This window comes from Talpa occidentalis, unplaced genomic scaffold (assembly GCF_014898055.3).
Source record: "Talpa occidentalis isolate TD23 unplaced genomic scaffold, MPIMG_talOcc4v2.1 talOcc4.12, whole genome shotgun sequence".
NCBI lineage: Eukaryota > Metazoa > Chordata > Mammalia > Eulipotyphla > Talpidae > Talpa > Talpa occidentalis.
This window is the reverse complement of record NW_023601212.1, coordinates 13,249,870-13,266,327: the sequence shown is the minus strand read 5'-3', so window position 1 is coordinate 13,266,327 and position 16,458 is coordinate 13,249,870. Positions and strand designations below refer to the sequence as shown.

Here is a 16,458-nt window from a genome sequence, read left to right as displayed (position 1 = left end):
GGGGTGTTGGGGGTAAGAAGACATGTAGAAGGAGTCATCTAGACATGTGGTGGTGGGCATGGTGTGATGCATAAGTTGCTGAAGTGACATCTGTATACTGAAATGCATACAGTGTTGTAAACTAATGTTACTTCAATTAAAAAAAAAGAATTGGAAAGGGGGGCAAATTCCATGTGTTCTTCCTGGAAGCACCTCATTTTACTAAAAAGTAACTTCCAGTCCACTCTTCATTCCCAGTGTATGTGTGTCAGATAAAGTTTCTCTAGTAAGAGACTTTGCTTGGCATCTGTTAAGAGACTTCAAGAATGCTTCCAGAAAAGGTTTTCAAGAAATGGCAAATCCACATTTTTGATGTATTCCCATGCACACAGAACCCCTCTTTTTCTTTGGATGCATTCTCTACATGAACAGACATGAAGTACCCTTGCTGTGTTTCTGACTATGAAATCACATTCTCAAAAATTTTTCCAGAAAAAAAAAGAAATCATTGTGGCCTTTATGTCCCATTGTATGATTAATATAAATTAAACTAGGTACATTCACCAAACCTTTCTTTTCTTTACCAGCTCAAGAAAAATTGGGTATGTAAAAAATAAATAATAAATAAAGCTAAAATATATTTGTTCCTTTGACACTCTTTGAAATGTAATATTTATTTGTGGTCTGTAAGTCATTTCTTTGATAAATCTACATCTAAGGAAATCATTTGTATGTTAATTAACTAAAGTATAAAATATTCATTAAATTTTATGACAAATAAGTTAAATAAGGCAAGTTTTACAGTTATCCAAGGTTTTTGCACTATTCATATCTTTTAACCTTTATATAGATAAACACAGCGGTTGTCTAGTGGCTCTGTCCTCCCTGAAATTTAGCTATTGCTTCATGTGATTCTCCATGACTTAGAAATAATGATTCCCATTTCTCATGTTGTCACTGTTTCCCACAAAGGTATTTTTTTAATGTGTGACATTTTCACAGAATAATGGTACAAGAACAACTCATGAATAATATACAGTGCATGTAAGAATTTACTTCGTAACACAGACATTGTCCAAACAGAGGATAAAAACAAGAAAGCCAATGAGAGAAAGAATTTCTGCTGCACCATGCGTGACCCATGCCCCTGTGCAATCTGAGAGCAATCACAGGAAGTTGCTTTAAATATCACACTTGGGCAGTTAGCTCAGCAACCAGACATGTTTGAACTTGTATGTGCTACCAAAGGGAGACAGAAAAACTCACATAGAGTGATTCAGATTTGCAAGACCTTAGCAAACTATGAAATGAGTCAACTCCTTCTGTGTATTGATCCACAAATAACTACAGTTAAGAGAGGATGCAATGTTGGGGTCATCCCCCCAAGCACACTCAAATTCCCTACCCACTCCGTGGCAGCTCTGGACCCACACAGAACAGCCAGACCTCAGCCTGTCTCTCCAGGAATGGCAGGAGAGCGTGGAAGGCTGATCCCACACTGGTAGTTTCTGCAATTACAAAATAGTGTGGTGGGTGTAAATGACATTTCCAGATATCTACAACAACTGTAAAGTGATATGAAAATATTTAGGATTTCTGCTGATGAAAAAAAATCACAGGTCTTGCTAATACATTCATAACAGAGGGAAATGCTACTGTTCAGACCAAAGAGAGTGAAAATGAAGCTATGATTTTTCCCTACCCGAGTTCACAGACCCTCTGATTCTACTCTACAGATCCCATGGGCCCACAGATCCATTTAAGAACTCTGTTTTATATGGTTCATAGTAGTCTAAGAAAGCAGTTCCCAAATTTCCAATAGAGAAATGAGAAAAAAAGCAAGTTTTTTTTAGTACTGATCACTTACAGGTTTTTATTTGTCTTTGCTTTCAAGATGTTCCTTTGATGAAATGGCAGAGGCAGTCAATGGCAAATTTTTAAAAGTCTTGACTGGGTTAAAGTGAGAAGTTGGCAATCCTATTGCCAGTTCCCTCACCCACTCTTTTATTAGTCTAATAAATCCCAAATCTGGGACCGTTTGGTCCAGGGCACTATGACAAACTCAATGAATCCCCAGGTCCAATCTCCCCTAACAGAACCCCTCATCCAGGTGACCCCATTCCCAGTCCAGAGAAAAATACTAAACCGTCTGAGTCGTCATGGCAACCCCATTGTCCAGGCAGAAACTGATTTGCAAGGTGGTCTCCTGAAGCTGAGAAGGCTCTGCTGCCTGGGCATCCTGCTGAGTCACCAGGGAAGGCAGGCTCAGGAGGAAGTAAGCAGCATAAAGAAGAGAAAAAGTGGGGTCCAGATGTCATCATGGAGCCGATCACGCTACCTGGGCACTGCTCCACTGCTGGACTTGTTGCTATGTAAAATATTCCTAACACCGACCACTACTGAGTTGGGGGGGTTCTCTAACTTGCAAGTGATGTTATCCAAACTACCCCAGAGAAGCACTTTGGGAAGTTTGAGGAAGGGGTCTGTCCTCTTAAAAACAAGTTGCTCCAGCAGGGCACATGAGCTTGCCCAACCCACTTCACATGGACATCTCTCCCGCAACCCAAACTCAAGTCATTCCCCCCTTGTCGTCCTCATTTTACTTCCTAAGTTATCCTCCTCATCCTTCTGTGGTCCATTTGCCTGCCAACTCCAGCCCAGCTGATATGAGCCCTGTTCAGTCTGCAAGATAGCTGGACACCATTCACCTGCTGTTTTTCCTGAGTCCCCTGGGACCTCTTCCAAATGACAGCCAGAGTGTTTTTATTTTAATTCAAATGAGATGTTTGCCTCCCTGTTGAAAACTTTGCAGTAGTTTTCTATTGCATTTAGAATAAAGTGCATACTACCCAAGTTACCTACAAAGCCTATAGACCCTGATCCTCCACACCCCTCCAGGCTCGCCCAGGGGAGTAACTTGTCCCCAAGGAGTATCTGTTTTCTGGATACATGTCCACCAGCTCCCAGAGTCCTGCTCACTGCACAGCAACTTAGTATTTGACCACGCCCCTCCCGGTGCTGAAGGTGAGAAAGCTGTGGAGCTCCCCTGCTGTGCAACTATGGGTGACCCAAGTCTCCACCCACAGTTTCTTCAAACCGTGGAAGGAGGTATTACTGCATAATGCATGTTATGGACTGAACATTTGTGTCCCCCCTCAAACATTTCAGAGGTTGAAGCCCAAATTTCTAATGTGGAGGTATTAGAAGGCAGGACCTTTGTGGGTAACTAGGTTTAGAAGAATTCATGAGGGCAGGGCCTTTGTGATGGAAATAATGTCCCTATGAGCAGAGGAAGAGACTAGAACTCTCTGCTATGTGAGGACACAGCAAAAAGGTGGCCAGCTGTACACTAAGAGAGACTTAACAGACACCAGTTCTGCTGTCACCTTGATCTTGGACCTCCCAGACTCCAAACTGAAAAATACATGTTTTTGGTTTAAGTCACCCAGTCTATAGAATTTTGCTAAAGCAGCCTGACTAACTAAGACAACACATAACAAGTGTGGGATGCAGATACATGGGCTCATGCCATGCCATCTAGTGCTGTGTGTCCCGGAGCTCAGTATACTACATCTCAAAGCCTCGGTTGCTTGTCTATAAAATGGGATAATAACAGCATGAACCAGAGCTGCCTTGCAGATTAAATGAGATGATTTGTGAAAAGCTCTCAACAGAATGCCTGGTGTAATGTAAACATTTAGCAAGGGTGTCTTTCCTGTTGCTTGCATTGTCATCGCAGAGCTGAAACCAAGCCTTCAAGATCTACTGGTAGACAACCTGATTTCACAGACGAGGAATCATGCTCCAAAGAGGCTCCAGCGGCAGAACTAGCAGGAGGAGCCAGGCAAGTGGTTCCCACAGGGTGTTATTTCCATCATTGTCTGCATCCACCCTCTCTGTGCTCTGACACTCAGGGCCCTCACAGGGGCTTTGAAAGCATGAAGCGGGAGCTCCCAAGGAATGCTCTCCTTTGGCCCACAGTGGGGGAGCTATTGAGTGAGAGCAGAAAGGGCCAGAGAAGGGTTTCTCTATCCCAAGAGCATCTGTTCCCCTAGGAGCAGAAGGAGACAAAGCCAGGGAGAGTGTTAAGACCAATCCCTCTCTTCCACTGGGCCTGCCTAGGAAGGAGCTCCCATAATGTTTGTTGGGCTTTCTCTCCACACCATGGTAGCGTTCTCCCTGTCCTAGAACCAATGCAAATGAATTTCCGGATGACGGCATTCTCGTCATGCTAATACCCAAAGGTTATTTTGTGAGGGTGCAATTCAGAACCAGCCTCACATGCGCACCCACATCAGAACAAAAATTACATTCCTTGATGCCAGCCTGATGTTTCAGCAGAGCAGCTGCTCGACAACAACTGGGAGGAAGAGGCTGAGAGAAAAGGAGAAAGACAGAGACAAAAACAGAGAGAGAGGCTGTAAGAAGTGTGCCTGCCCACGGAGCAACACAATCAATCACTTCAAAGGGCGGCCTTCCCCTGGAGAAAAGGTTTAAGGAAATAAGCGAGCAGATTTAATGAAAAATTCTAAGTCTATTGATTGAAATCTGTTGTACTTTCTTACTATTTGAGAACACATCATTTTTGCATTAGGCAATCGGTTGATGCCGTATGTAAACAGAAAACGTCTTCTCACGACATGAAAGTTTAGCAGAGACACCTCGTTCTATCACATCCTGCAGCCCACATCTTCCCTGCTGTCTCACGTTCAGACCCCTCCAAACTGAAGCCCCCCTCTTACTCTGCTGATAATAGCAGTCACGAGGATAACAGCAGCTGCTCTGACAAAGCACCACACTCGCCTTCTATCTACTGCAAAAACTGCTGTCTCTGTCTGGAACCCCCTCCTCCGGCCTCTTTGCTCATCCTTGTCCACCTTTGTTCAGCAAGAAAACCAGCCTCCAATACCAGCAACTGCCAGAAGCCTCACCAGGCAGCCGTAAGAAGTTCTGCCAGTGGGTGCCAGTGGCGCCTGGTACCTTCCCCTGCTGTGCCCACGATCCCTGTGACTATGACTCCTGAGGCATGTTTCCCCCCACAACCTTCTGACAGGTCACCGCACCCACTCCCTTTGTGATCACCTTTACTCGGCTCCTGTGGCTCAGTTCTAAAACACTTATTTTCTAACACTTGAATGTCTCAAAAATCAGGCGTTTTTGCAAAAACGTGTAACTTGGTGTGGTACTGTTGCTGATTAGTTTTTCTTCCGACAAGCTGTTACTATCTGGAAAAGCATAGTAAAGTCAATGGAATGATGATGGCTTCATGTCATCATGGAACCTCCCCATGGTGGGACCTCCCCTCTCTGCTGCAGCCCCTTAGCCAGAATCCTGTTTGTGGCTCCATCCCTGCTCAGAGTGCCCACTGCACAGTGACTGCTGAGTAAATGGTGGAGGGAGGAAGAAGGGAGGATAAAACTCAGGAAGAAAAGGGGGGGAGGAAGGGCTAGCTGCACATCCCAACTTAGAAAGCACATCACATCCCTTTCTCCCCTAGTTTGACTCCTCACCGCTAGGGTTTCTCCCCAAAGACATTTCTTAGAATGTACCTCCTTACTGCAGCCCGCTAGAGACTGTGAGCACTGCACAGGGGCCGTCATACCAAGGGCACATGCCGGAAGAGAGAACCCCATCTGGGGAAAGCCAGTGTCCATCATCCTTCAGAGTTACCAGCCCAGAGTCTGCCACGAACTGTCTCCCATAGCTAAGAGCTCACCTTAGTGGCCCCCATCCCTTCCTTGCCCAGCTTATAGAGCACGGCCAGGCCTGGCCTTCCCTTCACCTAACCCACCTTATTTCCCTAGACTACAGTCAGCTCATCTCTGTTTCCCCAACCAATGCCTTGCAGGGCCATCTTCCCGGGCCCCCTGCCCTCCCAGACCTCAGCATCCCCTGAGCCAGGCCCATCAGTACTGCAAAGTCCATGGCTATTGTCATATTCCAGTCCCGCCGCACAGAGGTGCACACACACACGTCAGCGCTTGGGCATGGGACAGAAACAAATCAGTACAGTCAGTGGCTTCTCTGGGCTCCCCTGCCCTGTATCATTACCTCCATTTACCTTTCTTCTACCCCTTACCCAAACAACCCTCTCTGAGCCCCTTAGTCAGGTGAGATCTATGCCCTTGCCCCTGATTTTTTGAGGGGTGGGGGGTATCAGGTTGGGGACACTCCCATCCACACTGCAGGTGGTCCCTGAAGCCCCAGCCTTGTCAGATATCTCTCTGAATGGGCCTCTTTCCTTCTCGCTGCTGTACTTTTCTGGTAAGTTCTCCTCTGTTTTGGTCAGATAACTACCTTCATGGCTTCCTTGGCAATACTTCAAACCTCAAGGTGGCATTAGAAGTGGGAGAAGGGACAGCCACGTGACCATATTGGCTTGTACAGGATTCACAGCCACTGACTCTATTAAGTCTGGTTCATATGAGCTGCTGCTATGTCAGGTTTTTCATTCTGTACATGAACAACTGATTTTGCAAACCTAAGAGATGTCATTTACATTTGCCCCTATTAAATCCTATCATGTTTAGCCTTATCAGTCCAGCTGGTAGTAATCATTTCGAGGCCTTATTCTGTGCTTTCAATTCCTCAGCATAAACAGGCTTTATGGAGGCCTCCATAAAAGAATTAACACCAGATCTGTACCAAGTCTTTAAATCACTTCTTAGCCCTGAGATACCCCAAGACCTGGCCAGCTGGACAGCCTCTTAAGGGCTCATTTTAATGAGTGGGAGGGGAAGGAGCAGGAGGAGGAGCAGGAGGCAGAGGAAGAGGAGAAGCACAAGAAAGGGACCACTCAAAGAATCTGGCCCATGCCACCTCCACCCTGGGGCACCTCTCACCTTAAATGACATCACCACCATCCCCAGGTGGCCAAGCTAGGAGCCAACTGGGTAGGCATAATTCCGCCTTCCCCTTCAGTCCCTGTGACATCAGTTCCTTTGTCCTATCAATTGATGCTACTTCCTAAACAAATAAAGTAATGCAGCGGCCACTCCCTCTCCTACTTTTCAGCCCTCCCCTGGTTCATCTATTTAACCTCCACATACTTGGGCCTCTGCTTAAACCTCACTTTCTCCAGGAAGGTTCTCATCTGTAGATTAGACTGGAGGCTTGGCCACAGGCTTCCCAACACAGTAGTTTCTCTATCATATCACTGACTCTGCGTGTAGTATCTTCTCTAGCTCTTCCCAACTCCATCTAATTTTATGAGGATGGAGGAGTCTGTTTTACTTATCATCATACTTTTAGCATAGAGTAGATATTCAATAAATATCATTGAATTAAGCCATGGTACCATGACCTTGGCTGGGGATGTTTTTAATCGCTTGCTAGTGATTTGGTTCAGCATCATGAGTCATCCTGCCTATGTTTCCAACCATAGTCAAGATACAGAAGAACCCAAGTGCCCAGTGATGGATGAATGGAGAAAGAAGATGTGGTCTATACACACAATGAAAGGATAAGGGAGAGAATAGCAATTTTGGCCTCTGGTTAGCAGTGGGACCTGAGTCATAGCTCAAACTCCATGAGCCTCAGTTTCCTCATTTGGAAAATTGAAATAAAAATTTATCATATGGGTGACCCAGCAATTCCACTCCTTGGGATCTACCCAAAGGACACAAAAACATTGATTCAAAAGAACACCTGTACCCCTATGTTTATTGCAGCACTATTTACAATAGGTAAAACCTGGAAACAACCCAAATGCCCAAAAATAGATGATTAGATGAAGAAGATGTGGTATTTATACACAATGGAATATTATTCAGCAATCAAAAAAGATAAACTCATGCCATTCGAAGCAACATGGATGGATCTAGAAGGAATTATGCTCAGTGAAATAAACCAGAAGGAAAAAGAAAAATATCGATGGTTTCACTGAGAACAGGAATATAAGGGAACCAAATAAGACATCAGTGTAAAAAAATAATAACAGTACAAAACATAACAAAGCAAAAACAGACAACTATAAATCAGAGACCTGCAGGGGAGGAGGTAGGAGAGGGATCAGAGGGAGGGAGGGAGGAGCACAGGGGACTGAGGTGATGGTGCACAGGTGCATTGGGGAAGGAAACTCTCTATGGGGACCACACCTGAGGGGGTGGGGGCAAGCACATATTGTTTAAAAATGAACAGTGATGTAAATTTTTTTTTTAAAAATTAATAAAGAAAAAAAGAAAGAAAAATTTATCATATGGGGCTGCCACAGCACTCAAAGGAAAGCATGCCTATGAATGTCACAAGATAACAAGTATGGTTCAAGGACAAGTATCACCATGGACACACAACCCTTCTAGGAGTGGCCTTCTTGGACTGCAGTGTTTGCACCACAGACCTACGGGGGCTCCACCTGAGCACTGGTGCTCATCGGTTTGGACTCAGTACTAAGTCTACTGGATGTTATTTTATTCCTTTTCTGGTGTCCTCATTCTCCTACACTGTTGGGCCACTTCCAGAAGCCTTCAAAATCCACTTCTGCTGCACTCTCTTGGTGGAGGGTTTAATGATCCTGAAGGCCCTAGAAATACATTGAATTAAAACACAAAATGGATAGCATTGTGCATTTTAGTGAAACAGCAATTAGTAGCAGCAGTCACCATGCACTCGGAAGGGCAAGAGAACCGAGGAGAAAAGGAATAAAGTGACCTCATAAAGACACTAATTTCATTACCACCAAACACAGTTTCCCATTATTGCTCTTGGTGTTTAATGGTTTTATGATTCCATCTATTGATGCTTAGCTAGTTCATTAACTGTGCTGCTAAAAATACAATTATCTCCAACAAAACCTTCATCACTAATAAAAGGGAGGGAAAAAAACCTCTGTCATGACCAAAAAGCAGTGGTGTGGACACATCTTCGGTGTAGTAACTCCTTGGCCCCAAAGTGTTCATGGAGACTGAGACCATAAGCACATAAATTTCAGACGACCAGTGAAGAAATCCAACCAAGTAACTGCTTTATTAGTGAGCTGACCCCCAACTAACAAGTTGAACTGATTCTAAGCACTCAATTGACACTGACACAATCAAAACTGAGCCTGCTGAGTCCACATGTCAGAACCCTGGGGACAAATGTGGGCCATGGGGGTCTGCCTGACCATTCATTCAGTCAACAGGTATTCACTAAGGCCGACTGGGTGCCTGGCACTGGTTAGACATACAGAGAGATACGGAACATAAGTGTAGTCTTATTTTCAGGAAACCAACAGTCTAGAAGAGAGCTGATGTATGTTGGGGTCACAGGAAGGAGAATCCCAGGCTCAAGGTGGACCTTCTTCCTGATCAAAGCTATTACAATGACCTCCCAGGCCCTGCAGCATCTGTCCTAGCTTTATGCTTTTCATCTCTCTTTGGAACCTACAAAAGAGAGGAGGTCTGTGAAAGTAATCCAGGTGGGGGTCAGGGCGTAATAAAAATCTGTTTAAAGATTTTTAGGTGGCTTGCTTTTGCTCAGGGGTTTCCATTTATTTCCTTGAGAGGCCAACCTGCCCTTAGCAGCCATGTCTCCCTGACTTCAGTTCCTATTACGTCTCATCTTGCACACTCTGGTCTTGCTCCTTTATTGTTCCTTGAATGCAGTAGGCCTGTACTGGGTCTTTGCATTTGCTATATTTGCTGCCTATACTGCTCTTTCCCTAGACAGTGGCAGAGCACACTCCCTCACTTTTTCCAATGAAATACCCCTTCTCAGAAATGCAAATCAAAACCACAGTGAGATTGACCTCAGACCAGTTAGAATGGCTATTATCAAAAAGGCAAGACATAATAAGTGTTGGTAAGGATGTGAAGAAAAAGGAACCCTCGGGCACTGTTGGTGGGAATATAAATTGGTGCAGTCATTGTAGGAAACAATATGGAGCTTCCTTAAAAATCTCAAAGTGTAACTACCATATGATGCAATAGTCTACTTAGAGGTATTTACCTGAAGAATATGAAAACACTTACTTAAAAAGATATTTGCACCTCTATATTCATTGCAGCACTATTCACAATAGCCAAGAAGCCCAAAATGAATGAATGGACAAAGAAGACGTGGAATCATAGACACAATGAAATACTACTCGGCCATGAAAAAGATGAAATGTTGCCATTTGTGACAAGGTGGATAGACTTTGAGGAGATCATGCTAAGTGAAATGAGACAGAAGGAGAAAGACAAATACTACATGATTTCACGTATTTGTGGAATATTAAGAGGACAAAAACCCTTAAACTGTGACAACAGACTGGTGGCACCGGATAGGAAGCAGGGGATGGGATGGGGAAGGGTGCCACTGGTTGGTGGTAGACGGTGGCTGGCCATTTGGTGGTGGGCATGGTGAGAAAATGTACTCCTGAAATCTACAGAGTGCTGTAAACTAATGTTGACCTCAACAAAACTGAAAGAAAAGAGGGACGAGAGGGAAGGAGGGTAAGAGGGAGGTAGGAAAGAAGAAAAACTCCTCAGTGAAGCCTTTCCTGCCCACCCACCCATGCCCACCTCTCCCAATTGCTTCCCCATTTCTTTTCTCCATAACTTGTACCACCCTCTGAGACACTATAAACTCCACCCTTTGATGTGCTCATTGGCAGTTTCTCCCTGGGCCTTTATAGCAAGGAGTGTGCCAGCCCCCATCAGGCTTGCCTCCTGAAGGCCTGAACCACACATGGAACCCAGTGGATCCAGCCCAGCCCTGCAGCACCTGCAGTGCAATCTCTGGGGTACACATGTGGACAGCGTGAGCATCTAGGTTGTCATCTAGTTGCTTATTGCTTCTTACTGCAAGTCCTTCTCCCTCAGCAGCTCATCCATGTGACCAAAGTTGAGACAATTTGAAGTCCATTAGCATGTTTTTTCATGTATCTGAGGTTGAGATGTATGAATTTAACTGGTAACTGGCACTCATATTTTCCCTGAAAAGCTATTGTCCATAGTGTGTCTCATAATCAACAGCATGTGGTACTAGCAAGAAAAGGGGAGCACTTTCACGTGTGCAAGGCCCTGTGCTAGATGGTCCCACTTACCTTATTGTTTCATCCTAGAAGCAGTCCTTGGAGGGGCGTGCTACTGCTGCCATTGACACAGAGACCACATTCTGCCTGTCTGTCTCCACCTCACACCTCTGACCGGGAAGAAGGACTGAAGAGCAGTTTCTGAAAAGATCTTTTGATGTCAGGACCTTTTTTCAGCCCTGCAGTGACAGTGAAGTGAGACCTACAAGCAGAACAGAGGAGACCCACAAGGGGATTCAGACTCTCTCGGGGTCTTCCCGACAGGGCCAAGCTGCCAACCCACCTTGTAAGTGGGTCTCCGCAAGGCCTCTGCAAGAGAGACAAGTATTAGAGCTGACACTGCCCTTGCGGTGAGCAGGAAAAGATAAATGACAATAGGCAACACTGTCAAAGGACACTGTGCGTGCACAAGATGCCAGGGGAGAGATTGCTTTCCAGGAACCGCAAGTCCTCCTCATACTCCCACCTACCACTGGGGAGAGAACGTTTGAGTGTGGAGAATCGCTCCAGCTCTTTGGTTTCCTTTGGGTCCTACATCAACTTCATAATATAAAATTTTAATTCTCATTTTAAGGCATTTAAGACACCTTAGATCATACAACTGGTGAACAGCCAAGTAAATCTGAACCTCAGTCTACTTGACTTTCAAAACCCACACCCCTTCAACCACTGCATGTCATCAGTGTGTGCTTGCATTTTGTTCTCTCTCTCTCTCTCTCTCTCTCTCTCTCTCTCTCACACACACACACACACACACACACACACACACACACACCCATAGGCACACCTTATCTACTGTCCACCAAGGAAATTCTTTTTTTTTTTTTAAAGCAATACAGAACACATTTCCAGGTATGTTAGAATAAGCCATAATCCTTCCTGAGTCTTTTATTGTTTGCAAAAAAAAAAAAATGATTTTTTTTTGTTTGTGTGGGTTTTATTTTGTTTTGTTTAAATGAGAAGTCTGGTTAGAAAGGAAAGAAAACAAGTTGTAAAACTTGAGATTTATTCTTTACCTGTAAGCAGCTTCTACAGAAATGGGGCTGCTTTAAAAGAATGATTTGGTCCTCAGAGCTTCACCCCCAGGAACCTTGTCTTTGGGGGCTGGACAGGGCATGCAGAAGTGGTAACAAATGCCAGCCTACCAGGTACTACCTACCACCAAATGCACAGACATGCATCCAACACCGATAGGACACCAGGCACTTGAGCTAATAAAACAGCTCAGCCCTGAAGATGTTCTGTCTGATGAAGGAGAATGAACAAAAGCTAATCATATAATACACCATCATGAGATGGGATGGATGGCAGGTCTGTGGGGGCATCTTGGAGGAAGCAGGTAATTCTGCAGGAGAGGAGCGGGCAAAGGAGGTGTTAAGAAAACAATAACAAAAGTAGAGTCATATAGGCAGGATTTTGAAGATTAAGGAAGATTTCCTTTCACAGATAGATACAGGGGAAGAATTCCTGACAAAGGGCACAGGAAGAGCAAAACCAGGGAGAGGTAATAGAATTCAGCACTGTGGGTAGTAGGATAAAGTAGGAACCAAATTGGAGGTGGGGAGGGTAACTGTGGGTCGTACCTGAGGAATTAGTCCTAGATTGACGCGTTATCGTGTTGGTGTTTCCCTTTTTGTTTTATTCATGCTCCAGCACAGCCTGATTTATTTCAGAACCTAGCTTAATTGATATTTTAATTATATGCTTACACCCTACAACAGTTTCAACTGAGAGCAGGTACATGAAGTGAGATAATATATGTGAATGCTCTTACAGAACTGTGAAGTGTTGTACAAACTATTGTTAATGTTTTTTACATTGTTCTAAGATTCCTGAGGCAAAGCACTTCATGCATTCCTATCCATGTTCGCAGAGCCCCTGAAATGCACACAGCTTGTGGGGGCGAGCAGGAGCTGGGGGAGCTGGAGGAGGAAGGGCACACCACTTTGCTCAACACTGACCCACAGGCACAATCACTCACCAGACTTCCTCGGTGACTGTGGGAAGTTCTGACACCATAAGGAGCCACGTAGGCCCTAAGCTCTCCCAGGGCAGGCCCCTCACTGGTTAAACAGTGAGTGTGTGGTTGAAAGACAATGGAATAACCTGAGCTAATTCCATACAGGTTTTGTGGATGCTACCCCCACTCCATCAAGACTAGGAACTACAAATCCCAGGATTCCCAAAGGGAAGTGGCCAGGACCTAAGGGTGGAGTTAAGCAACCATTTTCTCTGTTTGTAAATAAAAACCAGCCATGTTAGTGGGGTCGGGCACACTTGGCTTGTGCTCTTGGCCAGGCAGGTTTGGTCTCAGAGGGTCATTTGGGATTCCAGGTCGGCAGAACAGGTAGGACACATTTAAGAACTTATCTTCCTGAGTTGTACATTTCCTCATTCCCATTCCCTTGTAAATAAACATTTTGTTAACCTTTAAAAAAAATAAAATAAAAATTGTTCAAACCACCCCCCCAAAAAAAGAAAGAAAGACAATGGACTTGAACTTAGTCATTACCTTGGTCACCTTAGTATCCATCCAGGTGTCCTTGGGAAATCACAGTCTCTAGAATCTCAGTTTCCTCATCTGAAACATTCAGAGATTATGGTGATGGCCCCACAGATTTCTCAGTTCCTGGGGCCTCTCCACAGAATTCAGAAGCAGAAACTCTCCCTTCACATATGCCTCATGTGTTAGTACTGCTTCATCAGGCGTGGATGGTCCAGGAGCAGCAAGTGAGCGAAGGAGAGAAGTGCGGGCACTCCGGGGCTGAGTTCCAAGCTGGACTCTGCCCATGGCTTTGAATGTGTTGTTGACCAGTGCATGACTGGTTTGGTTTCCTCCCCTGGCAAAGGGGAAAAAAAAAGACTGTCAAGGAGTCAACAAAGCCCCAAGCCCAGCTCATCCAATAGTCAATATCAAATACTGTATTTGCTCATTTGTTCGGTAAACATGATTAAGTACTTACTGTTTTCTGTCAGTGTGCAATGCACTGAACTACAAGGATGTTTTTAAAATTTTTTAATAAAGTATTTTAAAAGTAATTAGAAAATGGGCCCTCCCAGAATTCATGCAGCATTCTAGAAAAGCTGAAAATATAAGCATCTCCTTTCTAAAGTCAGTGATGTACCATGTGTCTCTGGAGTAGACAATTTCAAAGCAGCAATGCAAGTGCTACGCTAGAGTCTGAACAAGGTCCTAGAATAGGGTGGCTGATTAACTGTGAGCACAGGCATTGTGTAGGCGGGCAGCAGAGGTACCCAGTCCAGGGAGTGGGTCGAAGAAAGCATGCAGGGGGGGTGACTCCTGGTGCCATTTGGGGGGGAAACCCAGCTGAGGGGATAAAAGAGAACTAAGAGAGGGAGTGTGAGGTGAGGGAGCAATGGACACCTTGCTGAGGTGTCGTGGTCACTGTGGCACCTCCCACGAGAATCCCAGGTGGCTATAAGACATGCTCATGCTCGGTCCTGGGAACTGTGGGAGCCAGGAGAGAATGGTTATGAATACCAGGACAGCCTCCCCTCAAACTGAAGTGTTTACAGATGCGGCTACTTGACCCACAGTGGCCTGCTGGGAGGAGCTTGCGGCTGGCACCTCTCTCTCTCTGAGTCACCGGCTGGCGTGTTCAGCAGAAGCACAGAAGAATCCAGGCCTAAATGACTCACTACACTTCCTTCCCGTGACTTCCTGAGAGAATCATCCTGTCAGGCATTTTTCTTCATGCCAGAAGAATGAGCTCGCCAAAACCGACTCCATCAACTCACTCTGCTATTCACGGAGAATGTTAGGCCCAAATCTAGGATGATTCCATTTTTAACTGGTGAGAACAAGCGTGCAAGACTGCTTTGGGAGAGCAGTTGGTGATACGTGCAGACACCTGGCAGAGGGGAGAGCCTTGGCGTAGCTGGACTGGGGTCAACTTGGGCTAGTCCCTCCCAGGTCTGGGGCCTGCGTGAGTCCAGAACACCTCTAAGCTCGATTTCTTGTCCCAGTGAAGCCCATAGAGGGCTCTGAGCTCCCACAGAGAGGATAGGGCAGAATGCATAGGCGCTGAGGGTCGAATGGCCAGCAGGAACACCACTGAGGTGCTGCCCAAGGGACCAGAGAGCCCAGCGTCAGAGGAACACATCAGAGGGGCCATGGTATTGCTCGGGGCCTAGCAGAACAGGTGGCTCTCAATTTGCTTGTTAGAAGAGAGTTCAGTAGAGATGTCATGTATGAAGGTGAGGGCATAGAGGGAAACCCTGGGGGACACTGCAGTGCTCTGCAGCTAATAGCAGGCTGGATCCCTAATCACCCTGAAGGGCCAAGCCCAGGTACAGAGAGCAGTGGTGGAGAGATGGTTCCAGCAGGAGCTGTGACTTTTGACAGAGGGATGGGGCCAAACAGTGGGAACTCTACAGGGAGGGAACCCGGGAACAGAGCATTCGCCCTCCTTCTACTGCCTGTCCCCAATCTCCTTGCAGTGCTCCCACCGGCCAAACTCAAGCAGAAGCTGAGAGGTGAGGGAGCCCTTTGATACAGTCTCTGCAGGTCAGCTTTCTGGGGCCAGAACAGTGGACAGGATGAGAGGTTGAATCTGGAAAAGAAACTGAAGCTATCAAGAACAACCTGCAAGAGCAACTGACATGAGACTCAATTTCAAGTGCTTACCAAAGCAGCCAGGACACGAAAACAGCAAGATCAGGATGGCTGCATGAGGTTAGCTCCTCCCTGCCTCCAGGAGCCACAAACTGGAGTCCACCGCAGGGCAAGGTTCTGAGAGATGCATCATCAGGCCACATTATGATTGTGCAAACATCAGAGTGTGCTCACAGCACCCCAGGTGGTCCAGCGGTCTGCACATAGGCTGGAGGGCATGGCCAGACCAACACTGGGCTATGTAACCTGTCATGGACCAAAATGATGGTGAGTGACACATGATGTTCCCAGAACCCAGAGGGTGAAATTTCACAAAGCACAAATTCCTGCTATGTGGTCCCCACCCTCATGACAGAACTGAAAGGATCGGCGCAGTAAAGAGGAGAGCCAGGCTAAGTTTCTCACAGGCAGGAAATTTATTGTGCTCCCGGGCGAGGTTCACTGACCCCTGGCCGGGGTCGGAGAAGTCATGCCCCACTGGGGGATAAGGGCAAGTTTTATAGGGCGGGGTCTGGCCTTCAAGGGAGGTGGAGAATGCGGAGTCAAAGTTGCTTTTCAAAGAAGTTTTTTCTCTCAGAACTGGTTGTTCTTTCAATGTTGCTTATCAGGGCCCATGCAAACCGGGCAGAGCCGGCTCCTGGGATGCAGGTGGCAGCAGTTTCAAGTCACCCCCTCACAACCCCATCCTGGCCCTGGCCTCGACCTTACACGAACTACCTCCCATAAGTCCCACCTACTAAGGCCATCCTATTGAGAGTTAGGATTTCAACCTGTGTCTTTCCTCCTGGCTATCTTTCCAACATCTGCAGGAGTGAGTTCTTCCCTGCTACCTGTCCTTTCACAGCAC

The 16,458-nt window shown here is 45.9% G+C and overlaps 1 long non-coding RNA gene across 1 annotated transcript in view; it reads right to left on the bottom strand.

The window, feature by feature from the left end:
* The window catches only part of LOC119239869 (uncharacterized), a 34,277-nt gene that overhangs the window by 10,123 nt on the left and 7,696 nt on the right, over positions 1-16,458 (bottom strand). Inside the window, exons 3-5 of the long non-coding RNA XR_005124027.2 lie at positions 15,624-15,857; positions 13,488-13,815; positions 10,988-11,177 (exon numbers count right to left, since the gene is read on the bottom strand). This is a non-coding gene — a long non-coding RNA (uncharacterized LOC119239869). The remainder of the gene's footprint in view (positions 1-10,987; positions 11,178-13,487; positions 13,816-15,623; positions 15,858-16,458) is intronic.